General features: G+C 40.1%; 1 protein-coding gene and 1 long non-coding RNA gene across 3 annotated transcripts in view; both read right to left on the bottom strand.

Annotated features, from left to right (window-relative positions):
- The window catches only part of slc8a1b (solute carrier family 8 member 1b), a 213,727-nt gene that overhangs the window by 97,980 nt on the left and 95,179 nt on the right, over window positions 1-20,568 (bottom strand). The gene's annotated exons all lie outside the window — the stretch shown is intronic.
- LOC148353481 (uncharacterized) lies at window positions 1,599-5,282 on the bottom strand. The gene is made up of 3 exons (XR_015852481.1): window positions 5,255-5,282; window positions 4,840-4,966; window positions 1,599-2,564 (listed from the first exon to the last, which is right to left on the bottom strand). It is a non-coding gene; the product is annotated as an uncharacterized LOC148353481 (long non-coding RNA).

Raw genomic sequence — 20,568 nt, 5'->3', positions numbered from 1 at the left:
CAAAAATGCAATTTCATGGCAAAAGAAAAGTTGAACAACTGGAACAAAATGTCATTCGAAAATAATTCAAAGACAACAATAAAAACAATGCGGGCAGAGCTGCACTTGGAAGACATTCACACAGTTGGACAGCACCGTCAAAAAAGCTCTATGTTCTGAATCGACGAATGTGACAGTGCTCAGTTATTGGAATGCCGTCGGTTTTAATCCTGAGAAGAAAAATATTTGTAGACCACTTTTTGCATTGATTATTAAAATTATGCTGGATAAGAGGAAATACATTTGGCCAAAAGATGGGAGGAGCTATGGATTTAAAAATTAATGTATTTAAATTTTAATGCCGTCAATAAAAGGGAAACGATGAAAGGAATACAGTAACCCTTCATTATTCACGGGGGCTGCTTTCCAAAAACGTCCCGCGATAGTCAAAACTCGGTAAGTACAAACCTTTATTTATTTATTTAGTAAAAACACTGGTACCTCTACTTACGAATGCGCTCCCAGGTTTTCCAGAACGTAAAAAAGTGACTGTCGCTGAAAATTTGACGACCGACCCAGCGCGCATGGCGTGTTCCTTATTTTAACATGTGTTTGTTTCATGTTCTGATGCTCTTTTAGGATTTATTTTAAAAATATACTGTTAAATTGCGGGGCTTGGAACGGATTAGCGCATTTACATTCAAAAAGCATCTTTACTTACGAAGTTTTCAGGTTACGAAGCTACTCCCAGAACTAATTAATTTTTTAAGTAAAGGTACTACTGTATTCAAGAACAAACCCAGTTTACAGGCTCACATAACTTTTTTTTATCAAATATAAGTATTCTACTGTATAAACCTTTTTTAATGATAACTTCTATACTGTCAAATTATAATTTTAAAAATATTCATGCTGTTCCAGGCACGGCAGATGAGTGGTTAACGCGTCCGCTGGACAGTTCTGAGGTAATGTGTTCAAATCTTCCCGTGCGGAGTTTGCATATTCTCTCCGTGCTTATGTGGGTTTCCTCCAGGCACCCTGGTTTCCTCCCACATTCCAAAAACATGCATGTCAGGTTAATTAGTTGGTCCAAATTGTCCTTAGGTGTGAATGAGAAAGTGAGGTGTCTATCTCTGAGTGCCCTACAACTGGCTGGCAACCAGTTCATGGTGTCCCCTGCCCACAGCTAGCTGAGATGGGCTCCAGCACCCCTGCAACCCTACTGAGGATAAGCGGTGCAGATAATGGAGGAATAAATTCTTGCTGTTTTTTTTTACCATCATGTGGACTTTATGGAAGGCTGCCTTTAACTCTTGGTCAGCCACCCAAAAAAGCCACATTGGCCCAAAAATTTTTACAAAATGTCTGGAGCAGCAACTAACGAAAAGCGTTATACAGTAAGACCTCGGTTATCGCGGTTAATGGGGACCCAAACCACCCGCGATAAGTGAAAATCCGCGAAGTAGCGGCGCACCTTCAAAAAAATATATATTATTTTTTAGAGCTGTTTAATGGGGAGTAAAACCACCCGAAAAAGGGAAAATCTGCGACGTAGCGATGCCCGTTCTAAAAAAAAAAAAATCTCATCTTATCTCACCTGCACCGCTTATCCTTATTATTCGCGAGTCGGATTTGGGCACGACACCGTGAAACGAGAACGGGTCCCGACCAGTGTGTGAAGTGCCTCCATTTTAAAGACTAGGGTCGTCGGCCGAGGGGGATTCCCGCAAAAAGTGAAAATCTGCAAAGTAGCGATGCCCCTTCAAAAAAAAAGGGAAGCGAAGCTCTGAATTCGCGAACGTCAAACCGCGAAGTAGCAAGGTCCCACTGTATAAGCCATACAGGAAAGGAAATACATATCTATATTGATTGGAAAACGTTAAGAACGTGTCTCGTTTCATCCTACAGAAACCATGTTCTTCCATTATCAAACACATTTTAAAAATTGCCAGAGAGCCACTAGGGAACGCCGAAGACCCACATATGGGTCAAGAGCAAGTTTAGTGGGTTAAGAAGTCCATCAAAACAACTCGTTTTACTATTGTGTTTAACTTGGACCGTCATTGAGGCACAGGCAAACTAGCAAAAAAAGGGGCGGGGCACCTGTTTAGCCAGAATTAAGAACACAAGGTAAAATAAAAATCAGCAAAGCAAACCGTGATAAGTAAACCATGATAAAGCGAGGGATGATTGTATTTGAATAATCTTCAAATCAGTTGTCAGCAGAAAATGTATGATGCGTCAAAAATGTCCAATCTATATTCCCTTGTATTTAATTTCTTCACTTATATTAATTACAGAGGATTTAAATCACATCTTTGCCCACTTTGAAGCTGACAGCCGGCCAGCAGTCACACCACACACTTGCACAACCAGCAGAAGCACACTGATACTTCAAAAGCATGAACTAAGACTTGTGCTGAGAACTGTAAACATCAAAAAGACAGCTGGTCCAGATAAAGTACCTGGAGGGTACGTGTGTACTGTGCTGAACAGCTGGCTTTGGTATTTACAACACTCTTGAACCAGTCCTTGTCGTAGAGTACTTCTTCATCCTGCATCAGAACCTCCATCAAGACCATCCCCTAGAAGTCAGCAGTGAACAGCCTCAATGACAACAGACCTCGAGTCTGTACACCTTTTTCATGACCAAATTCAAGCGCTTTTTGATGACTTTTTAAGCCAATTTTCCAAATCCTACAGTACCATTAAAAGAAAAAATCTGGTAATTGAGTGCTTAAAATCATGTATTTTTTCTTCAATTAGCATATGCAATTTTTAATTCTGGATTTGCATTCATCAGAAGATTTGATTTTTAGTGTAAATCGCTAATATATTGGTTTTTGTGATGAATCTCTCCCCATATAGGTGTTGGGTAAAACTTATATGTAGCTTACATTTTCAGTTAGACTTTGTTGTCATTAATATTGTTATGCATAGTGTTCAACACGGACAGAATAAAGTGGGCGCTCTGTTGGGTGGGTGTGACTGTGTGTGCAGCCGTGGCAGGCTCTGTTGGGTGGGTGTGACTGTGTGCGTGGCCATGGTAGGCTGATGTAACTGTGTGTGCAAATCTGTTGGGTGGGTGTGAGTTGTCAGTCAAACAGCGGGCGGGCGTTGCTGCCGTAAACAAACTAGGAAGCACTGCGACCACTTTTAGTGACTTGTTACATTGAAAATAAATTACGATGGAACCTCGGTTCTCGAACGCTTCTCAGTTCGCACAAATCGGTGCTCGACCAAAAATTTCGAGAAATTCTTGCTTCGCTGTTCGGTCAAAAAATCGGTCTTCGAATGCCGGTAATGTGTGAGTGCGTACGCTACGGTGCGATGCTGAGCGGCGCACGGGTGTAGATGGCCCCCACCCCTCGTGACCAACTTTTATCACGTGTGTTACAATGTATGTGTTTCACCCGGTGCGGTTAGAAGGGGGCACCAACTGTCAATGTAAACACTGAAGTATGTCACTCAGCTTTACCGGAAACTTCAGTGTTTACATTGACAGTAGGTGCCCCCTTCTAACCGCACCGGGTGAAACACATACATTGTAACAACGTGCACATGTCCCTCTTTTTTTGCTTTTGATATCGAGGAACGGGGTAAGAAATCCTATTCATAATTATTTTCTTTATCCTTTTTTATTTTTACACGTTCATGTTATCGTAATCTTTCGTACGGAAGATTACGATAACGCGAACGTATGATTAGCCTGGGTTAGCTTTATGATTCGAGGTAAACATTCAGGGTGTTGGAACTGAGCTCAAAATTCAGGGTGTTGCAACGGAGCCCCCTTTTCAATGAAGCGATTAGCTAAATGACTTGTAAACGACCTGATTTTTTATTTTCACACGTTCATGTTAGCGTAATCTTTCGTACGGAAGATTACGATAACGCGAACGTACGATTAGCATGTGTTAGCTTTATGATCACGTTGATCATTCATGCTAAACATTCAAGGTGTTGGAACGGATTAAAACAATTTTACATTATTTTTAATGGGAAAATTGATCTTCGGTGATCAACCAAATCGGTTCTCGACCAGGCTTCTGGAACGGATGATGGTCGAGAACCGAGGTTCCACTGTAATCAATTAAATCAGACTCTAAGGAAAGTCAAAAGAGAGCAAAGAAATTGTGATCACGAGCAGGTGCTTTGTGGGTTGATTAACGGATTCCAGAAGTGGCCCAGGCGGCGTCTACAAGAAGGCAAGAATGGTGCTAACACCACTTTGAAGGCACTGTTGCGGACCCTGTATCTTTCCAACACCAAGTTCATTAGCTATGAAATGCATAACTGGGAGCAAAGACTCATGGGAAACCACTACGTATTTTGATCAGATATCCGCAATCCGTCTCCATCCGAAGACAACCGATGCTACCATGCAGCTAGCCAGACGCTCTCTAAATTGTTTTCTTGCACTGAAAAGAGAAGCCCTCCAATTTTGTATTGCTTTTGTATAATGACAATACAACCATTGATTCAACTGCTATTATGTGTTTTATTTGTACCTCTATAATCATTATTTTGTCACAGTAATCAAAACTCAGTTGGTAATGACGTAATCTCAAGGTAAGTTGAACCCTTTGGGGGCTTTTTATAAAAGAGCGAAGCTACTTCGAGGATTTTCACTTTGTATGGGTGGTTCTGGTCCCTATGAACCGCAAAAACCGAGGGATCTATGCACTCCAGTGCTACTCATATGCTACAAAATGAGACACAACATATTATGGTCCAATGATTCAATTCTTTTACTAACAACCTTTGGCTATCAAGTCAAGGTGACAAAAGCAAAACAGTTTCTACAATATGTTTCCAGCTGTTTCTGTATAAATAGACATACTTGCTTGAATCCTTACTCACCTACACTGTGGACTGCAAAGGACCACCAATCACGCCGCCAAGCCTGCCGGGCAGTTAGAAGTTGGTTGCCTTGGTTACCGGCTAACATACACTGGCACTCTTTCTTCTCACCTCCGACAGTTTCCGCCTACTCAACGATAAAACGAGGAACGGATGAACGAAACACAAAATCTGACACTGTAGTCTAGTTTTCTTATTATTATTTTCCTTATCAGCACATGTTTAGGGGATTTCACTTAGTATCACATCCCTCACTTAGGTAGAATTAATGTAAAAGAAGTGAAATCCTATTCTCAGAGCTAAATAAGAAACCAAGAACGGAGGAGAGTATGCTGCACACAAGGACTATCGCCTCCAGGGAACAATCGATGAAAGGCTTCCAAGAGGGGTAGGCAACTGAAGATAGATTTCCTACCAAAGGAGGAGGACTGGGCCATCGTAGCAACCCAAGCAATTGCGAAATTAAAGACGGGAAGCGAAAGACAGGGAATCAAGCAGATGGCGGATAATGAAATGAAAGCCAAGCGTGGAACAAAATGGAGGCGGGGGGCCCATGAATCAAAGCTTTGTATGTCTTTGTATCAGTTCTTATCTCACCTATCAAGGAATTTGCATGACATGCATTATTTAGTAAGGAAATTAAGCCAAAGTGTCGGGAAATTTTGTCGAAATGGAAAACAATGGTTTACGTTGATAGCAGGTTTAGGGCAGCCAATGAAAGACTTGCAAATGAATCAGTACAGCAGCTAGTGAAAGGGCAACTGTCAGGAACCAGAATAGATACAGGAACCAATCGCGTGAGGTTCTCACACATGCCTTTTATCTTACGGGAAATGGGGAGTCATGCACGTTAGGAAGTCGGTCTGGCGCGGAAGGACAGTAAGCCAGAGACCGACGAGCCCAATTCCAATAGCCCGAGTTGATATCGGACAGATAGAGTCCATACCGGACAGGAAGGGACAGACAGGAATGACAACAAATTAGGATATCGATAACAGGAGAAACTAGAGAAAATAATAAACAGGACAAAAATAAACAGGAACAATACCGGACTCAAGATATCAGGACCGAGTCAGAACCCACGTCTTGTGGGGCAGAAGTTTGTTTGACGAGCTGAACCTGAAGCAAGAGAGCGCTGAGCTTTATATAAACAGAAAGTCCATCTCTCAACGAGCTGCAGCTGGCACCTCACGGGCGGGGCCAATTGGGCACCACAGCAACCGTGTCGCACATGGGCGGGGCCAATTGGGCACCACGGCAACCGTGACACACACAGGCACGGCCAATTGGGTGCCATGGCAATCATGACAGCAACAGCAGAGATGATCAGTTGTTCAACGTTCGTACACCTATTTCATGGCCTACCTCCAATAGGAAATTGCGGATATATTTGTGTTTGAAACAAATCTTTCCCCATATAGGTGTTGGTTAAAAATGTAGTAAATAAAAGTTATATGTATCTTACATTTTCATTTGCAGGAAGTTATTCCCGTTCCAATTTACCACTGGGAAAGGCTACCTTAATTTTTTGCACGGCCCATAATAAATGTCCCTAATTGATCTGTAATCTCTGCACCAATACACATTTCATAGTTCAGGTGTTTCATGCAGCTGTCCTCTTGTGCAGAAGCAGTGGGGGGCGATAAAGCTTCATAGGCCTTACCATACAAACTAATGCCACCTGCTGTAAATCATGAGGAAAGAAAGAATGTAATGGCAAAGAGAAGCCAACCGAGACAGTGTGGGTGTCATTTTAAAACCACGGCAGCAATTTCAAGCATTCACAAGCACCTGACCCAAAATTCAATTATTTCTTGAAAACACAAGATTAAAATTCAAGCATTTTCAAGGATTTGAAGCATCCATACAAAGCCTGGTTAAATATCTTATTGCACTTGATGTTAGGGATTAGGTCAGATAGGCGTTAATGTGCGTTCTTTCAATTAGAATGAACTTCATGTTTGACCCTTTTTTATTTTAAACCTTTTGTTCAGTTTAATATCAATCTTACAGGCAAAAATATTGGACATTTCCTGAAACAATTTAAATCCAGAGCTTTTTGATGGTTGTTCAATCATTTTAAACGAGATAGCTGGGCAACATTCTCTTATAAAATAGGCTTTTTTAAATTGCTCAAGAGAGGAGCTGCAACAGTGCAGCGAAATTTGATGAGACTTCATAAACTTTTTGTGTATTAATGTATTCTGGAAAAGCTCAAACAACTCGCTCCAGAAGGTCAGCGCAGGACAGAAAAAAAAAATCCACAAAGACATTTATAGTGTTAAGGAAAAAATGCTTTTAAGATAAGATAATCCTGTTTTTGTCCGACAGTGGGGAAATTTATTTTGTTACAGCAGTTAGATAATAAATAACAGCTAAGAATTGGCTTCTTATTTGGTTTTTATTATTGGACACTTACAAAGGACAATGTTATTTTGACAATTATCGTGCACTGTTGTTTGTTGTTTTGACTAACGAGTATGGTTTACATAATTGTGACTATAACCATGTTGCTGTTCTTTTATATTCCTCATCTCTTATAGTGTATCTGCTTTTAAAACCGTGATTTAATAAGAACAAAATGCTCAGGGGAAACTTTTAGAACAGGTTGAAATTTCTTATCTGGTTTGAGCTCTCTCGCCTGTTCTTCTTGCAGGTTTAAAATCCATAGATGTCTTCTCTACTTATTTTGACGTGTCTGACAACTGTAGCTGAGAGACGGGCACTGAAAAAGCTCTCTTGGCGTTTTCTCGCTGACCAGATCAAAACCTTTGTAGGGCTTGATCGGGCCCCTGTTTCTGTATAGTCTAGCGTAGATGCCAGCATTAGCATTGAACTACTAGGACGAAAGGCTAGGGCATGTCACAGTTTTCAAAAAATGAAATTCTCCTGTTTTTGTTTTTTACGTTGATATCAATACAGTAGTTGTAGGCTGCCTATTTGGAAAGGGATTTATGTTTCCCCAAAAATTAGCCTGGCCAACTCACACTTAAAAAACACCACTGCGTGTGTATAGAGTCAAATTTAAAGATAGTTATTTTATCAGTTCAACAAGCAGACGCTAACAGCATAAACTATGTGTTGCTCCATTTAGCCTCGGGCCCCATTAAGGTTTTTCTCATCAGCTGTCTAAGAGAAGTTGCAACCAGTCTGTCAACGGAAAACAAAAGGCATAATCGTATTTTGATGAAACTTGAACTAAGAACTGTGATTTTTGTTATTATATTACAGGTAATCATTTGAACCTTTGAATTCATAATTTGGGATTGATGGAGAGACACACATTTGGAGGGTTGAACCCTGCCATTGTTCACCACCCAAGGTATCATGGTAGTATTTTTCCCTTCTGGAATTCCTTTGACTTTACTTTGACTGAGACTAGACCCCAACTGGATTTTCTCTGTTGGGAGAAACTCTACAGAAAGGATCACCCAATGTTTCTTAATTTAGTTTTAACCAATATTCTGAAAATAATTTGTGTTCATGTAAACGTTTAAACATTCTGACTAAAGTTCTATATTCCAATTGTGTCATTTGATTGTTTGTTTCTATTTGTTTCTCTAGGACCTGGAAGAACTTAGAGGTATACATACCCTAAACCGGGTTACAGTACCTTAACAGCTCTTATTGCAGCTAGAATTTAAGGCACACATGCCCGCGGGCACCTGAACTGTCCTTGGGGGGCACCATGCTGGAGAACCCCGCTGTACACTTAGTGTATTTTATGGACTTAAAAAAAACGAATAATAAAAAAAAAACACAGTTGAGTAAATGCGCAATCAAAGCATGAAGAGGCGACGGACCACAAAAACCTAACGTCTGAAACCAACCTCACTCACCAGATTATTTTTTAAAAGGTGAAGATGGTGATGTTCATGAGAATGAAGGCCAGAGTGGTATTCCAGAGTCATGTTGCTCTGATGTCTAAGCTTTAAGTATTCTCTGTGGAGTCCTTCTCCCGTTTCCTGCGCACAAATTAATCACTATCGATCTCTGCCTACCCGCCCTCTTCCCACTTCTCTTGACGCCGCATCCTTGTTACATTTCCTCATGATCGCCTCGATTTATTGCTATGGCTCGTTTCTTTGCCTCAACATGCGATTGATAGTGTTTGTGGTCACCTCGTCTTCTATTTTGGTGATGGGATCTCGTTTTTATATCCTTTTTCGACACTCTGGCATCTGCTCAAGATCTTCACACGCACTCTATCTCACTGTTTCAAAATGAGGAATGGTGTCCACAGACATTTGCAATTACTGTTGTATCTATGATACATAGATGGATAAACCTGTGGAATTTTTGCTGCGGTGACAGGAAATGAAATGCAGGGTTTGTACACCTTTACATAGCCAAATTCAGGCACTTTTCAAGCAATTTCAAGGCCATTTTTTTCCAGTATGTTCAAAGGAAAAAATCCAACGCCGATTCAAATGTATATTTTTCTAATTTCACTTTGATGACTAAAAAAAAAGTTACTGTCTTGGTGCTAGCACATAGCTTGTGCTATATTGAGCTGTTATACATATTTTTGTGTCAATGGGATGCTATAAACTGACATGATTTTTCCCATTCTGCTTCAACAATGCACACACTGCATCAATAAGTCCCACTTGTTTACAAACGCGAAACAGTGCTGGGTAATTATTGAGTTAAATACAAAAGAACAAAAAAAAGTGAAAGTACTACTGTAGGTATAAAAAGCATAAAAATGAGGCAAATTTGCATTTTAATTATATTGACTACTAGGAAGCAGAGTGCATTCAATCTTTAGATCTTAGAGACCGATGATCTTTTGCTTTTTGTTTTATTTATTTAATTCAGATTTTTTTGCGTGTTTTACAGAGGATATGTGTCTAAATTGGTTAAATTGATAGCATTTTTTTTCATTCATTCATAGCCTTGATAAGTTAATATTTTTAATTTATATTTGATTGGTTTCCGTTTTCAGGGATTTTGTGTATTGTTTGACTTTTATTTTGTTCAGTGTGTAAAAAGGTAAAACTGTTTTGTAGATTACAGTTTTTTTGGTAGAATTAATTTACTAATTACTAAAGAATTTAGTGCATGATATATTATTATAATTACTGTATTGTTAATATATCATTAAAAAATAGCTGAGCCAAAAGAGGCAACTTTCTAAATAGAGCTGCCCTCTTGGGTGTGACCAGTAGGGTGCACCCAAGAGGACTATTTTGTTCCATTTACCTGATGTTGACCGGATTGATAAACCAGTCCAATGCAACTGTAAGGGGCCGGTCACACAGACATTTGCGGCTGAATCACGGCTAAAATTTTGCGTTTTTTTTTTGCCCGTGGTTGCCCGGGATGGAAAATGCGCAAAATTTGACAACCCGCCGTTCGTCTGTGGTATGGCCGGAAAAAAGACGCCGGCGACTGTTCCACTTCCTCATCGCGTCATTTTTGCGGCATTTTCTCGTGTGGACCACGGGTATAAAAGCTCCCGAGCCGGTGTTGTGCCCAAATCCGACTCCTACGCAACACACCCACCCCCCCACACCCTCGCGTGAACGCGCATTCTGCTGCGATCGCTTTTGACCTTTTCATCCGCGTTAACAAACGCATCTTGTAAAATACGATCGCACTTTATTGTTTAAATAAACGCGTTATATTGACTAGGATCTCCCAATTATTATAATTAACTCGCTTTACTGTTTTAATAAGCGTTTCATATAGAATACGATCGCTTTTGATGGAAGCGCAGCAGAATGCGCGTTCACGCGAGGGGGGGAGGATTTACCGTCCGATTACGTTCACAACAAAAACAAAGACGGAATGGATTATGTTGTATTACATTCCCAACGAATGCAAGACGAAGTGGTTTTGGTCATATGTTCGCCATTACATTCCCTAAAAGTGTTATAAAACGAGGTAAAAGTGGTTGGAGAACCGATGAGATGCAAATCTCGGCAGGGATGCATTTCTCGGGCTGTAGATTTCATAAACGCTCTAGACACAGTCCCGTGAAAATCAAGAATTCAAGCTATGGCATCATTTTTATTTCATTATCCCGATAAGAAATGCCAAGAACTAGATATGGGTCAAGACGATATCACTACACTGACGGGGAGGGGGGAGGGGTTTGATGAGTGTATTTGTTCTATTTTTTTCACTCATTATCTATTAACGATCAGTTCATAATACGTTACAAAGCTTAGGAGCCGGGACTCTTACTCTCGGCCAAAAGGCCAAGCTAAGGACTTAGCATCAAAGCCTTGCTGCGACCATTGAGAATGCACCGAAAGATTTATTCGAAATGAAGAGAAACTACGCTGACGGTGATCCATGTTCACCCCCTTGACGTCACGAGCACAACTGTGTGCTCGGCAAATCGCGCTGTATATACGCGGAGAAAGGCGCTTGACTGTCACACGCGTAACACGCTAATTTCACGTAATAACACCGCGATACAGGCGCAGAACATGCTATTACCATGCTCCACCCACGATTACCCGCTGAAATTTCCCGTCCTACCCATGTGTAACTACGCCCTGGCCGCGGCCAGAGCACGTCGTTCCGCGTCATTTCCGCGTCATTTCCTCGTGTTGACCACGTGTGCGGCACGCGGTTTAACACGTGCTCAAACTTTTGAGCAGCTCAAAAGTTTTGAACGCGGCCAACCACGTGAAAATTTCCGACCGCGAGTAAAGCACTGCTCTATCTCGTCTATATGGCGGTCTCAAAACGTCCAACAGCGCCTAACGACATCTGCTTCACGGCCAGAAGTTTACGGCCGTGGTCCAGCCTCGATAAACTCGTGAAAGGCTGTGTTCCCGCGCTCTCAAGAATTGAACAGCGCCAAATTTTTTCGCGCTGCCACCCGCGCGCGAATTTCCGACCTCGTGTTATGCACTGCCGTATCTCGTCTGATTGGCGATCTCAATGCGTCCTATAGCGTCCGCCTCAAAGGCAGAAATTTCTGGCCGTGATTCAGCCGCAAATGTCTGTGTGACCGGCCCTTAAGGGGAGATGAGGCTGCACATGAAAACGCAATGTCAAGTCACCTTAACAGGAGTGAGTGTCTGTGTCATTTTAACACACTTACATGGTAATGGCAACAGTTTCAAGCATTTTTAAGCACTTCACCCAAAATCCCATAGGCCTGTTGTTTAAAGTGACTGTAGGAAATAAAACGGAAAATTTGATAAATCCTAAGCTAAATATTTAACCAGCAGCTGGATGGGGGCAAACAAAACCTGAGTTACTGTACCCAATTGCATTAGTGTTTGCAACTGGCTGTTTGATTCATGTTGAGTCTTTCATCTTGTTATTTTTACTACGGATATCACTCAATGATGTCAAACTGTAGAGCTATTAATTGATTTGTGCCAGATTTCTCCTTCGAAATAGCATAATGTGTTATAAATTCACACATTCTCAAATATAAACTTGTCATCCAAGCCACTATTTGTGCCTGTTTAACTGATCTTGACCAAACTGATAAACCCGCCTAATGCAACTGTAGGGGGCGATGACGCTTTACATGACAACGCAGCTGCAGTGTCGGTGTCATTTTTAAATTGACTTGATCGTTTTATTATTTCTTACTTTTCTTTATTAAATGCGTAGTCTGTCACTCAGACTGCTGAGAAACATGTATTTTCAAGCAATTCACCCAAAATTCAAGCATTTTCCTGAGATTGAAAACCCAAAATTAAAATTCAAGCATCTCCTTCAGATTTCAAGCACCTGCCCTTTGTTTTTCTACGGCAGACGCTGCCATACTTACAAACAAGATCGTTTGTAAGTTGAATTTGTTTGTAAGTTGCTTCAGTGCTATATTTTGTATGTTTAAGGTTTATATAAGTATGTTAAAGGCTTGTATACGTAACCTGTATTGTTTTTTACAAAAACATAAAAATTTCAGCTCCGTTAGCGGTCGGCTGGTTGGCTTACTTGCCGAGCAAATTGTTTTTTTTTTTCCTGGCTGGGTTTGTCTTTATTGCCGTAGGAGTTTTTTTCTGCTGTTGACTTGCTGTTATATATATTGGCTGCTCACAGCATGTTTTCGGTCAGCCAACCTCTTGTTTTCTTAGCATCTGGCTAGCCTGCCATGATCGATTGGTGTATTTACGGCTGGGTACGTGTTTGTTGCTGCGGTAGCTTTTTGTTCTTAGCTCCCTGTTATCCTAGCTGCCTACTGCCTGCTTTTGGTCGGCCAGCCTCCCGTTTTTCTGCTGATCGGTCCTGTTAATCCTTTTTTAGCAGCTATTTAGCCTGCCGTGTCCTGCCTGGTCAAGCCCCTGGTAGCACTCTGTGTGTCATATTTGCCGGTTCGCCCCATTTTGAATGTTCGCCTTTCGTTGTACCATTCCTCTACCCACCTGGGACACAACTTCTCGCCATTCTCCACAAAAACTACAAAACTTGGCTTAAAACACGCACATTTTCGACTAACTCACATGTAAACCAATATGGTAACTGGCTTGCTCAGGGGCTGGTGTTCTTTACATGCCTCACAGCTCAGGAAGTCAAAGATAAGATGAGAGAGACTGTCTTTAAAATGCATTATCTCAGAAAATAATACCAATTACCTAAATATAGATATTATACAAAAACATGCAATATTTGTGTATCCCTTTGAACGAGGGTTTTTAGTGGAATTAGAACCAATTGAAGAGAGGATTTAGACTTTGCAAACAGGAACTAAGTCTGTGCATTTTCACTTCCCTAATAAACACTTGCGTGCTCGCACGCATGCACGCACGCAAGTGCACATTGCGCGCATTTTGGGGGGGTTGCGGTCTTACAAGCTATTCAATTACTTTGCTTTGGCCACGCTCTGTTAGTTTCCGCTTAAGGGTAGTAGCACATGTTAGCAAACATGTCACATACGCACATCCACGCAAGCACAAACACACGAATACACACAGACACTAGAGTTTCTATGTTGTACTGTGTTTAGTTGTGATAAAAAATATAAACTCAGCAGTAGGTTTCTGCAGTTTCACATCTTGGAAAATAATATATTTCGGCTAGTTGTTAAGTTTTGCATAATATTCCCTCACTGAATTGCAGTTTTACTTTTTTGTGGTTGAGCTGCATCACAAACTTATTCTGCATTTTGATTGATTAAAAAGTTACCCACCACATTTTCTGCCAGTGCGTCAGTGTAGTTGCGGTGTAAGTTGTCCAGAAACATCTTGACAGACCTACATAACTAATACAGTACAGTTAAGAAAATAAAATAAAAAATACACCTTTAAAAAAAAGTACAGTACTTATATTTGTTGGACAAAAGCTTAAGACTGTAAATAGGGTTCCTTCTTTGGTTTTAATGTTTAAGAGTATTTCATAAATAATACATGTGTATTGTATAGTCCTTGGTTCAAAAGACACATACAACTAGCACAGGTTTAATACTATTTTCATGAAAAAAAAAAAAACTTTTTGGGTCCCTGTTGTCCCTTTGTGTGTCTAATGCAAAAATACTATTACAGAAATACTATAAAAATGCTCCAAAATTACTACGCAACTACCATAAATTCCGGACTATAAGCCGCTACTTTTTTCCCAAATGTTCAGCCCTGCAGCTTATTCAGTGAAGCGGCCTATTCATGAAATTTTTCTAACAGCCACCAGTGGTAGTAGAGTACGAAAGGTAAGATTTACGGTGGAATAAGTGCGCCAACGTAGACTGCATCCTCACGGTTTACGTTTAAAGTGTACGTATGACAAAGGTTCTTTCCTATAATCAGGAAGACACCCTTGATGACGACAGTTACAAGGAGAAAGATGAGGATGGTTTACCGTGAATCTCGCAATTGCGGTACGGCTTTTATTGACAGCTACGCGAGCGTGTTAGGAGTAGCGTGGCGGTACCTTTCACAGTCACGGTTTGGGATGAAAGTTATATTATTATTATTAAAACTTTGAAAACTCTCTCGGTGTACCGTCTTTCTTTGTAAATATGTGTAACCATGTATAATATGTATTTGCAACTGTATATTTCTGTAATGTATTTATTTTAGAGACGTATTGTGATATGTTTTCTACCGTCAAATCAAAAAGAAGAGGCAGAGCAAACGCGATCTGATGGGAAATGGGGTGAAGCTGAGTTAAATGTTTGTTGTTGCAGCGGACAATAGTGGATAATTATTTTTCCCACCCTTAACTTTGGAAATATCCATTTTTTTTCATTGGATTACTTTTAACGGGACCCGGACTTTTAAAGGTCTGCATTAAATTGAAACTATCGGTATCATTTTCCGCTCACGCAATAATTGCATTGTGTACCATATCTGCAGTCACAGTCGCGACAGTTATAGTCAGATTCGGGACAAACTCGTGACTGTTTCACATGTTTTAACGTGGGCTCATGCAGCCTATACACAGGTGCGGCTTGTGTAAAGACAAAATCTGTAAAACCCGCAAAATATGGTGCGTGCGGCTTTTTTTCAGGTGCATAGCTTTACCATATTTTCCACTCTGTAGAGTGCACCGGATTCTAAGGCACACCACAATCTATAGCAGGGGTCAGCAACCTTTTTTGTGTGGAGTGCCACTTTCAAATTTCCTTGTATATCAGTGTGCCACACCAAGATTAATGACTCGCATAACATTTTTTTTAATATGCAACAGAGCTGTCATTTTACACCAGTCCAAATATACAACATAGATATTTTAATCAGCTTTCTCGGTGTTTTTCAACCCTTTTTGAACCAAGGTACACTTTTATTTCTAAGAAAGTTCCGAGGCACACCGTCCGTCGAAAATAATTAGTATATAAAAAGAAAATGATACTTAAAATACAAAAGAATGAAGTTCTTTATGTTTTTATTTTTTACAATGCAATCTTAAACCGCTTTGTTAATCAAAGAGCAGATAATTAGTACATAAAAAGTATATAAAAATCTACCGCCACTTACTGATATGGATGACTATTACAGTTCCCCGTCTTAAGATAGCAAAAATACTGAAAAATGGCCTGATTTTTTAAAAAGACAAAATTGGGAAAATTCCAGCGGCACACTAGACAAGGTCTCACGGCACACTAGTGTGCCCCTGCACACTGGTTGAAAAACACTGGTATAACTGAACAATTTATCTTCCACTATTCTTGTTCATCAATCAACAAAAAAGGAATGTGAATAACAAGTGGAAAGGCCTGTAGCCATCCATGACTTTTTGCCACAAGAATGAACCAGAATCAACCAATTTTCATTAACAATGAACTCCAATCAAAGGCAAGTGCTATGGACAGCTACCATACCATTCATCAATGATATCTTGTTGCAGAAAATATCAAAACTTGAAATAACAGCAGCAAAGCAAATGTCTTCTGTGCTTTGCTATGCAGTGAACAATGTGATAGCTTGTGTTTTTAGCAGTACCAAAGGTTTTTAGGGTCTGGGTTTGTTTACCGCGCATTTTAATGTCTCAGCCTTGAATTCATGTTCATGTTTCGTCTCGTAATGACACTTAACACTTGATGTGCGAGGTACAAAGCTCTCGGGGCATAATGCACAAAACACCACGGTCATTTTTTGCACAAAGCCCTTTCTGCAGTATGTAAGGCCGCTGCGTTATAAGGCGCCCTTTTCATAAATCTGGCCAATTTGTATGTCTTAACTTAATGCGTGGTTTATAAAGTTAGACTGCCAAGAAACATGGCAATGGCAACGATTTCAAGCACCTTACCGGAAATTCAAGCTTTTTCCTGACCTTGAAAAGATAACGTTAAAATTAAAGCATTTTTAAGGAATTCAAGCACCCATACCAACCCTACTCTTAGCTGTAAATGATGTGACATGCAGCAGTCGCTCTTTGCTAGAACTTTCTCGCTCATTCTCTGCTTTATAGCCTTGAGCGTGTACTTAGTACGAGGCCCCGGTCTCAGCAGGCGGCACTTTATGTAAGTCACTGTAGCGAGAAGATTAGCTGTGATGATGCTGTGATGGAGCAAAAAAGGCAAAACAATAGCTGTAGGCAGGGAAAGGGAACTGGTGTTAAGACAATTGAATTTATTAAAAGAAAAACAACAAAATTTGCATGTTTTGGGTCAACGGGATCTGCTTCCTGTACTCCTTGATAAAATTCCAGAAGTTCTCACAGCTCAAAGGCACAATGAAGAAAAATAATTTGGTCTTTTGAATGCCTATGGACCTTTGAGAACTTATTAATGGAATTTTCTAACGATGAGCAAACTTTGGCCCAGTTCTTTACAAAAAAGTGATGCAACTCAGCATCTTCTTAATCTCCCAGCACTTTCTACCAGTTGGTTAACCCATTCACATTGGGAGAGCCAGTGCCAGGCGTTTTTTGCAATATTGACTCAGTTTAACCAAAATTCAAGCATTTTCCTGACCTTGAAAACACAACATTAAATTCAAGCATTTCAAGCGCTCGTGCAAAACCTGAGCGCGAGATGTGCGCTGGTTTAAGCCTGTGGCCTAAATTTCCAGGGGTTCCTAAAGCTTACGGCAAGTTAAATTCAATACCTTTTAAGACTTTTTAAATGGTTTTGAAAATGATTTTGGAAATCAAATTTAAGACCAAGTCGACAAACAATACACAATCGAAACAAACAAAACAAAAAACACAAACACTTCTTGCACACAATACATCATGCCACGTTACCTGGCACAGATTTAGCCATGGCGAAAAACGTTTGCCAGGCAGCCACTTCTCATTAAATTGTCCATGGTCCAAAGTAAATGTCTCTCTCCGAAGTTGCTAAGTGTATTGTCGGAAAACCTAAGACATGCATCTGCACTGATAGGCCCGACTGAAACCACATCCCCATTCTGATAGTTCCATTATTGTAGTCACTCAATGTTGCCACTAAAGTAAATCGGTGAATTATCAAAAAGACAATTGACAAATGCTACTAAATCTTTTTAATTCAAGCTAATATTAATCTTATTAATGTTTTCACATTTTTAAGACTTTTGAAAATTGGATTTGAGACTGTTTAATGCCAATTGAGGCTTTATGTTTTGAATAATGAATTAAATTCCTTTTTAGACATTTAAAGGATCCGCAGGAACCCTGAATTTCGGTGCGGCTTTTACAAGGAACAACACTGCATTTTGTTCTTGAACTTCAGCATGCGACTTTTAATAAGGTGCCTTCTGTAGTCCATAATTTATAGTATTTTGATCAGTGTTCAAATTTCTCTTTCTTCAACATGCAAAATCGTATTCTTCAGGCAAGCTAAGGCCCCCAACAGGCGATAAATTCATCATCAAAAGAGGAATGTAATCCAAGTACCCAAATAATAAGCAGGTCGAATTCCAAAAGGAGAACCGGCTTGTGATATTAATAAGTATGCTGATATCTCCTAAGTAGGTCAGACATTGTGGAATTGACCTTCTTAAGATTATTAATTTCTTTTGTGGTTACAAAACTAGGCTACTGTATTTATGGCGGGAGAGCAGGATGCTTGAGCAGCCGTTAGCTGCTACGGAGAGGAGTGTGTTTGTGAATTGCCAAAACGCGGTGTGCGTACAAGAATCAGATCACCGAGGTCATAGAACAATGGACCGAGGGCAGCGTGTGTTTGTGTGTGTGCTTTCATACAAAGATAACATTTTAGCGCTCATTTGTATTTGCTGAAAAAGTACTTAGATTCAGAGCCACACATGCTTGCTCAACAAAGCTCGCCAGCGCTTAGAACATCTAACCCAGGTTTATTACATACCAAATTTTATTCACATTCATCCCGCAAATTGACCATAATAGATTTGGCCAATTGCTCCAAATGATTACTGGACTACAGGGCACACCTGATTTAAAGCCGTTTTATGTACAGGTTCGATTTGTTTACGTCACATGCTTTCGGAACACATGACCATTCAAGATGGCAATTACGAGAAGCACATATTTACTACTGCGCTAAAAGAAAATGCAAATGCAAAATTTTCATGTCTTGGATCAAAAGACATGTTTTTTCTAAATAGAGATGCCCTCACTGAGATAAAAGAGTGGATGTCACTCAATTTCTTGCATCTTAACTCTGAAAAGACCGAAATGTTAGTTATTGGTCCATCTAAATGCCGTGACTTATTCTCAAAAACTGCTGTGACAAATGTGACATTGACAAATGTCACATCACAGAGTGACTCAGTTAAAAATGTAGGCGTCATATTTGACCTCGATCTGTCCTTTCAAACACATGTGAAGAAAATTACTAGAACCGCTTTCTTCCATCTTGGCAACATTGCTAAAATTCGTCCTATGCTGTTTCAGTCGGATGCGGAGATTATAATTCACGTGTTTGTTACCTCCCGTCTCGATTACTGTAATGTAATACTGTCCGGTCTCCCGAAGTCCAGAATCAAGAGTCTTCAGCTGGTACAAAATGCTGCAGCGAGGCTTTTAACTAGGAGAAAAAAGTCCGATCACATCACGCCGATTTTGGCTAACCTGCATTGGCTCCCTGTTAGCCTAAGATGTGATTTCAAGGTTTTCTTAGTATTATACAAAATCATACATGGACTTGCTCCCTCTTATCTTTCAGATCTGATCTCCCCCTTTGTTCCGGTCCGAAGCCTTCGTTCTGAAAGCGCCGGTCTACTGGTGATCCCAAGAGCCAAGAAGTGTTCCGCAGATTCGAGAGCGTTCTCCATCAGGGCACCAGTGCTGTGGAATGCTCTTCCCCCTGTGATTCAATCTGCAACCTCAGTGGAAATGTTTAAATCTAAGCTTAAAACACATTTCTACTCTATAGCATATGAATAACCTATACTTTTTGTGGACAATATCTCTGTATTATTTGTAATTGCAACATGCTTTGCTGTCTGAAAGGGGGATACCACATGTGCGGTCCCTTCTCAGGGTTTCTTCATTTTCCTCATGTTGAGGTTTTTGAGTTTTTCCTGGCCCTCATGTTGGTTCCAGATCGGGGGATGGTGTAATAATAGTCTGAAATAATAGTCTGTGCAATAACCTGTGAAGACCTTTGAGACTCTTTGTGATTAAGGGCTATACAAATAAAAATAACTTGACTTGACTCTTGGGTGGCGCTTCAAATGACAACGCCATAATGACAATCCACTTCTTTTCACACACTTTTTTTATAGATGTTTCTTAATGTATTGCAATGTCTATGGAGTCAGACTGTCAAGAGACATGGCAATGGAAACAATTTCAAGCATGTTTAAGAACATCACTCTAAATTGAAGACTTTTCCTGACCTCGAAAAATTAAAACATGTAACCATTTTGACGGATTTCAAGCCCCATGTACCACCACTGTTTCTAGTAGACAGCTGCAGGGTAACCATACTGAAAAAAGTGCCAGATTGTACCAGACATTGACATTTTTTTGTGAAAAACTCAAAATATTGTGAGTACCTTGTAACTATTGAGTTAAATATTTTCAAATCTCTGTTTTTGCTTCTGTTATGTATTATTATATTAATAATGTTGGTCAAGACATGGATTGATTTCTTTTAAAGGGCATAATATATTTTTCCAGATGTCACTGCGGTGCTTTGTATTAAGAGTGCTTTTGAGTGTTCTGTTTTTCAGAGTGCGTGCATTGTAGAAAGGAGCAGCATGCTTTCTTCTTTTTATATTTTTCCAGAGTTGCATCCTCAGTGGTTCCCTAACGACTTAGGCGGTTTAGGGATCTGTGGAGTGCTAACAGTTTAAAAAGTAAAAGTGAGTGCTTTTAGTCTTGAATCCACAGTAATTTAAGTAGATTAAGGTGAAAAGTTACACCCTGTCAGAATTATGATGCCCTGAAAAGGGTTTAAGTGACATATTC

Source organism: Urocampus carinirostris, chromosome 13, assembly GCF_059441175.1.
Source record: "Urocampus carinirostris isolate Australia breed hairy pipefish chromosome 13, RoL_Ucar_1.0, whole genome shotgun sequence".
NCBI classification, from domain to species: Eukaryota; Metazoa; Chordata; class Actinopteri; order Syngnathiformes; family Syngnathidae; genus Urocampus; species Urocampus carinirostris.
This window is presented reverse-complemented; position numbering and strand designations above follow the sequence as displayed.